An 8,001-nucleotide genomic window follows, 5' to 3' on the forward strand; every position below is an offset into this window, starting at 1 on the left:
AAGGCCACTCTATCAATTCCAGGAGACATAACAGCTCTACCTATTATATTAAAACAAACACAGAGAAGCAACCAAAATGCAGAATCAAAGAAACATGTCACAAATGAAAGAAATGGAAGCAAGAAAACTATTGGATACAGAGTTCAAAACCATGGTTATAAGGTTATTCAAGGATCTTCATGAGACACTAAAAGATCTTAGTGAGAATGTCAAAGACATTAAAAAGGACCAGTCAGAAATTAAGCATACACTAACTGAAATAAAAAATAATTTACAGGGATTCAAAAGTAGAAATTTCCAAGAATCAAATCAGTGATTCATATGGTCCTTTTTCACATCTTTGACAAAGACAATAGAGGGTGAAGGCCTGGGCTGGGGGGGCCGGGAGCAGGCTGGAAGAGGTCAATGGGGGGAAAGGGGGACATATATACTACTTTCAACAATAAAGAATTTTTAAAAATTAAATCTTAAATTAAATTTTTTAAAAATGCATGTAATATTTTGTCTCTTTCATTCCAAACACTTATTTGATTAAATTTTCACATTGCAAACATGTTTTTAAGTAATTTCAACAATCTTTACCTTAAAGACAGAGAAGTCATAACATTTAAATGTCACAAATATTTGCTACAAAGGTCTTTGTTTTTCAAAGTTAGATCAAAAGAAAGGCATCCAATGTTAATGGTGGCTATCTGTGATTGTAAAGTAATGAGTGACATTTCTTCCATTTTGTCCTGTTCAAATCTTCCATAATAAACATCCTAATATATAAAAACCCAGGGTCCGTAACATCCAAAATGACCGAAGGCTTGACCGACTGGAAGTCAGTCCTGCAATTAGTGCTGGGTTGCCGTGGCGACCCAACATTGACTGCCGCTGCTGCGGGCACAGCGACCCAGCACTGACTGCCAAGGGGACTGCGGATCAGGCCCGGGGAGAGGCCTGGACCGAGAAGCAGGGTCTGATCCGTAGCCTTCGTGGCAGCTGTTTATCAGCCCTTTCCTCTGTATTTCTCTCCTGGCCTGGCCAGCAGCCGCGACTCTCTTTCTCTCTGGGCCTCCACTGGGGGCTGCTGATCAGCCCCGCCTCTTTGATCAGGCACGGAGATAGGCCCAGAGATGCTAACTGGCATAGAAACCAACCAATTAGAACCAAATCTGGGTGAAGTGCGAGGAGCCAAAGGCTGCCTAGGAGGCAGAGCTTCTGATGCTGACTGGCATAGAAACTGACCAATCAGAACCAAATCTGGGTGAAGTGCGAGGAGCCAATGGCTGCCTAGGAGGTGGAGCTTTTGATGCTGACTGGCATAGAAACCGACCAATCAGAACCTAATCTGGGTGAAATGCAGAGGCAGAACGTAAGGTGAGGGCTGAGGAGGGGTTTTAAGGGCAACAGCTGTTTGGTGTAAGGTGTAAGAAAACAGTTCAATTTTTTAATGACCGGTTTGGCAGCATAGTGCATATGGCTGGCTATCAGTCCAGATATAGCAATTATGTAATTTTGTCTGCCAAGAACATCTCCTCCTGTTGAAAAAGGCTTCCCACCACCCAATTTAAGCAATCCTATCTCATATAATCTACCTATACTAATAAAATGGTAATATGCTAATTAGACCGGTTCGACCGGCCATCTTCTGGACATCTGACTTCCTTCCAGACAAAACCATGGTGGTGGGGGCTGAGGCAGAGAGGGCAGTTGGAGGCGAGATCAAGCTGGCAGGGGAGGGCCATTGGGGGCGAGATCAGACTGGCAGGGGAGGGCAGTTGGGGGCGAGATCAGGCCTGCAGGGGAGGGCAGTTAGGGGCAAGATCAGACTAGCAGGGGAGGGCAGTTAGGGGGTGATCAGGCAGGCAGAGGCAGGGGCAATCAGGCTGGCAGGGGAGAGCAGTTAGGGGTGAGATCAGGCAGGCAGGGGAGGGCCGTTGGGGGGCGAGATCACCCAGCAGGGGAGAGAAGTTGGGGGCAACCAGGGAAGCAGGGGAGGTCAGTTGGGGGTGAGATCAGGCTGGCAGGAGAGGGTAGTTGGGGGTGAGAACAGGCTGGCAGGGGAGGGTCATTGGGGGCAAGATCAGGCCAGCAGCAGAGGGCATTGGTGGCAACCAGGCCAGCAGGGGAGGGCAGTTGGGGGTGAGATCAAGCTGGCAGGGGAGTGCAGTTAGGGTGATCAGGCAGGCAGAGGCAGTTGGGGGCAAGATCAGGCCGGCAAGGGAGGGCAGTTAGGGGCAATCAGGCAGGCAGGCAGAGGCAGTTAGGGGTGATCAGGCAGGCAGGCAGGTGAGCCGTTAGGAGCCATCGGTCCCAAATTGGACATCCCCCAAAGGGTCCCCGATTGGAGAGGGTGAAGGCAGGGCTGAGGGAACCCCCCCACCCCCCTGCACAAATTTCATGCACCGGGCCACTAGTTAAGTATAAAATAAAACAAATTCCAGTTGAAAAAACATAAAGTGAGCATCTTGCAGACAGTATGTAGTATATCATGTGTTTGTTTTTTAACATACATTCAGCCAATCTTTTTCTTGATTGGAGAATTTAATTCATTTACATTTAAATCACTGATAAGAAGGGATTTTTTTTCTTTTTGATATATGTCTCAGTTGTTTTGTTCCCATTTCCTCAATTATTGCTTTCTTTTATGTTTAGTTGATTTTTTATTAAGAATTTATTTTTTATAAAGCAGTTTTAGTTCACAGCAATTTTGATGGGAGGTATAGAGATTTCCCATGAATACTCTGGTCCCATATGTGCATGTGTGCATAGCTTCCCCCATTTTTATCATCCTCCAACACAGCAGTACCTTTGTCACAATTGGTGAACCTATATTGATATGTCATAATAAACCAAAGTCCATAGTTTACATTACAGTTCCCTCTCGGAGTTATACATTCTATGGGTTTAGACAAATGTATAGTGATATATATCCATTATTATGGTATCATGCAGAGTATTTTCACTCCTCTAAAAGTCTTTTGTGTTCTGTCTAGTCATCCCTTTTCAACCATTGGAAACCACTGATCATTTTTACTGTCTCCACATAAGACCCCAAATAACCAAAACAATCCTGAGAAAGAACAAAGTTGGAGGTATTACACTTCCTGATTTCAAACTATATTTATTACAAAGCTACAGTAATCAAAATAATGACATTGGCATAACAATATACACAAAGACCAATTAAACAGAATCAATAGCACAGAAATAAACCTCATATATTTAGCCAACTAATATTTGACAAGGGAACCAAGAATACTCAATGGGGAAAAGATAGTTTCTTCAATAAATGAAAACTGGGTAATCACATGCAAAAGATAAAACTGCACCCCTATCTTATACCACTCACAAAAATTAAACTTAAAATGTATTAAAGAGTTAAATGTCGATTTAAAACTTCTAGAAGAAAACAGAAGAAAAGTTTCTTCAAATTAGTCTTGGCAATAATTTTTTGGCAATAATTTCCTTCATATGCCAACAAACAGCACAAGCAATAAAAGCCAAAATAAAAAGTGAGACTACACTAAACTAAAAAGCTGTGCATGGCCAAAGAAACCATCGACAAAATGAAGTCAACCTACTGAATGAAAGAAAATATGTGCAAACTATCTATCTGATAAGAGGTTAACATGCGAAATATATAAGAAACATATGCAACTCAACAGCAGAAAGGCAAGCAATCTGATTTTTAACATGGGCATAAGACCTGTATTAACATTTTCAAAGACATACATAGGGCTAACCAGTATATAAAAGATGTTTAACATCACTGATCAGGGAAATGCAAATCAAAACCAGAATGAGATATCACTTCACATCAGCTAAAATTGTTATTATAAAAAAAGACAAGAAATAACAAGTATTGACAAGGATGAAGAGATAAGAGGAACCTCATGCACGGTTGGTGGGAATGTAAATTGGTGCAGCCACTATGGAAAACAGTATGGAAATGCCTCAAAAAATTAAAAATAGAACTACCATATGATCCAGCAATTCCACTTCTGGGTATTTATCCAGAGGAAACAAAAACACTAATGTGAAAAAATATATGTACGCCCGTGTTCACTGCAGCATTGTTAGCAATAGCCAAGATATGGAAGCAACCTAAGTGTCTATCAACAGATAAAGAAAATGTAGTATATATAGGCAATGGAATATTATTTAGCCATAAAAAGCAATGAAATCTGGCCATTTGCACAACATGGATGGATCTTGAGGGCATTATGCTAAGCGAAATAAGTCAGACAAAGGCAATACCCTATGATTTCACTTATATTTAGGTTCTGAAAGAAAAGAACTCAGATATAGAGAATAGACTAAGGAGTGGGGAGTGCCAGAGGCAGGGAGAGGAGTGGGAGAAATGGATTAAGGGGGTCAAAAGGTATAAATTTCCAGTTATAATATAAACTAAAGGCCCAGTGCACGAATTCGTGCATGGGTGGGGTCCCTTGGCCTGGCCAGTGATCGGGCCAATTGGGGACATTTGGCCCAGTCCTCATCAGGGTGATTGGGGCTGACCGGTCAGGGAAAGGGACTGCAGGAGGTTGGCTGTGGGAGCGCACTGACCACCAGGGGGAAGCTCCTGCATTGAGCATCTGCCCCCTGGTTGTCAGTGCGCATCATAGCTACTGTCCGGTTGTCCAGTCGTAATGGTCACTTAGGCTTTTGTATATATATATATATAGATAAGTCATGTGATGCAATTCACAGCATGGTGACTATAGTTAATAATACTGTATTGTATATTTGAAAGTTAATAAGAAAGTAAATCTTAAAAGTTCTCATCACAAAACAAATTTTAACTATGTACAGTGATGGCTGTTAATTAGAATTATTGTGGTGATCATTTCATAATATATATTACTATCAAATAATTTTGCTGTACACCTGAAACTAATTTATATGGCAGTTATATCTTAAATAGGTAAATAAATAAAGTACAAAATTTGAATAAAAATATGGAAATCTTGCTATATGAGATAACACAAATGGATCATAACATGCTAAGCGTCCAGCCTGTATTGTCTTCTGGACAGAAAGTATAGTGTCAGTCACCAGTGACTGACATGGGGCTTAACGTGTTAAGGGCATTATGCTAGGTGAAATAAGTCAGAGGGAGAAAGAGAAATACTATGTGACCTGGCTTATATGTGGAGTCTAAAACGAACACAAAGACTGAACTCAAACAGAGAACAGATTTGGTGGTTGTCAAATGAGATGGGCAAATTGGGTGGTGGTCAAAAGATAGAAACATCCTGTTATAAAATAAACTAGTAGCCCAGTGCACAAATTCATGCACATTTAAAGGAAATTAATTAGAAGAAGTGTCAACCAAATTTATGATTAAAAAATGACAGATCAAAACACATGCGTGCGATTGGCACCAGCGAGTTTTGTATGTATCGCGCATGAGCAAGTCAACTTAGCTTTTTATAGAGATCGAATAAACTTGCTTAATTAGATCTGCTTTGTGAGGTAGCTAAACTTTTCCCAGCTCAGAGAAGCACCCCAACTTCTCCTTCAAGTAATTGTCAGCAACACAGCAGTAAATATCAACACAAAGCAGATTTTTATTGTACATCATACAGGGTGAACAAAGGGTAAAATATTTAACTGCAGCAGTGTTTCACTATATTCTGTGCAGTGAGAAACCCTGAAGTCATTTTAAAGGTCCATCATTTCTTACTTCTTTTCAGTCGGGTCAAGTTTCTAAGATTTCTAAATCTCCATTTTCCAGCTAATGAAAAGAAAACAGGATTCCACCAAGTCTCCTATCTACCTACTCCAGGACTTCTGTCTGTGAGGATCAAATGAGATGAGGCATGGGAAAACGCTTCACAGACATTTGGTGAAAGTGTGAAATGTTTCCACCTGGCTATAAAGCAAGTCATGTTCCTGGGCTGAAGAAACTGCAAGAAGGCTAGTCATTGCTAGGGATAGGAAGCCGGGCATTGCTATGTGATGTCATTACAAGGATGAACACTTAGCATATTAGCCTTTTATAGATATACTAGTGACCCGGTGCATGAAATTTGAGCACATTAAAAGGGAATTAATTAGAGGAAATATTTTAATATTGCTATTTGCCCTTTCTCTATAATAGAAGTGTCAGACATGTAAGAAAATTAGTAAAATTTATATGAAAATCTTCCTTCTGTCAGAGTCTGGGGCGCCCTACGGGAACCAGAGTCAAGTCCCCGCCCACTCACGTGCGCCTTGAAATTGCATGAGACCCAGACCCGGCCACCCCCACCCTCACTGGGCTAGATCCACACCTGGCTGGCCCTACAGTCATCAAGCCCTGCTGGGTGTGTGGGGGGGTGCAGCCTCAGGTCCCCTGGCCTGGGCTGGGGAGCATACCTTGGGGTCCCCGTCAAGCCCCGCTGGGTTGGGGGCACAGCCTCAGGTTCCCCAGACTGGTGCCAGGGTGGGGGCACAGCCTGAGGTCCCTCGTCAAGCCCCGCATTGTAAGGAGCATGGCCTGAGGTCTCCCAGCCTGGCACCGGTGGGGGAGGGTGCAGCCTGAGATCCCTTGTCAAGCCCCGCTAGGCAGGGAGCACAACCTAAGGTCCCCTGTCAAGCCTGGCACAGGGGGGCATGGCCTCATGTCCCACAGCCAAGCGCCAGGGCATGGGGCATGGCCTGAGGTCTCCCGGCTCAGCACTGGGACAGGGGGTGCAGCCTGAGGTCCCCCGTCAAGCTCTGCCGGGCGGGGGGGGGGGGCAATCTAAGGTTCCCTATCAAGCCCTACAAGGCAGGGGCGTGGCCTCCGATCCCCTGCCCCAGCCCAGTGCCATGCAGCCTCAGGTCTCTGCTGATTGCTTAAGGCTCGTTACAGGAACTCAGCCTCTGCTGTGGGCGCAGCCATCTTGTGTTATGGGATCTCTGCTTCTGCTGTGGGCACAGCCATCTTGTTATGGTGTGATGGTCAATTTGCATATTCCCTCTTTATTAGATAGGATTATTAAATAGGATAGATAAGTCCTAGGGATGTAATGTACAGCATGGTGACTATAGTCAATAATAATGTATTGTACAGTTGAAACTCACTAAGCGAACGATCTTAAAAATTCTCATCACAAAAAAATTATAACCATGTGTGGTCATGGTTGTTAACTAACTTACTGTGGTGATATTTTGCAATATGTACAAAAATCACTAGAGGCCTGGTGCACGAAATTCGTGCATGGGGGGGTGTCCCTAAGCCCAGCCTGCACCCTCTCCAATCTGGGACCCTCGAGGGATGTCCAACTGCCCGTTTAGGCCCTATCTCGGTAGATTCAGGCCTAAACGGGCAGTTGGACATCCCTCTCACAATCCAGGACTGCTGGCTCCCAACTGCTCGCCTGCCTGCCTTCCTGATTGCCCCTAACCGCTTCTGCCTGCCAGTCTGATCACCCCTAACCACTCCCCTGCCAGCCTGATTGATGCCTAACTGCTCCCCTGCCAGCCTGTTTGCCCCTAATTGCCCTCCCCTGCAGGCTTGATCACCCCCAACTGCCCTCCCTTGCAGGCCTGGTCGCTCTCAACTGCCCTCCCTTGCTGGCCATCTTGTGTCCACATGGGGGCAGCCATCTTTGACCACATGTGGGCAGTCATCTTGTGTGTTGCACTGAAGGTCAATTTGCATATTACTCTTTTATTAGATAGGATAGAGCCCTTGCACGGGTGGGGGCCAGCTGGTTTGCCCTGAAGGGTGTCCCGGATCAGGGTGGGGGTTCCCTTGGGACGTGGGGCGGCCTGGGCGAGGGGCCTGTGGTGGTTTGCAGGCCAGCTATGCCCCCCAGCGACACAAGTGGAGGCCCTGGTATTGGATCTATTTATCTTCTATAATTGAAACTTTGTAGCCTTGAGTGGAGGCCTGGGCCCGCCAGCGTGTGTGGACAGCTTGGCTTCCTCCATCTCCGGGGTCAACTCAAGCCTCCTGCTCTCTCCAGCTCCGTGGCTGCTGTCATGTTTGTTGGGATTTATTTATCTTCTATCACTGAAACTTTGTAGCATTGAGTGGAGGCT

This window comes from Eptesicus fuscus, chromosome 1 (assembly GCF_027574615.1).
Source record: "Eptesicus fuscus isolate TK198812 chromosome 1, DD_ASM_mEF_20220401, whole genome shotgun sequence".
Lineage (NCBI taxonomy): Eukaryota > Metazoa > Chordata > Mammalia > Chiroptera > Vespertilionidae > Eptesicus > Eptesicus fuscus.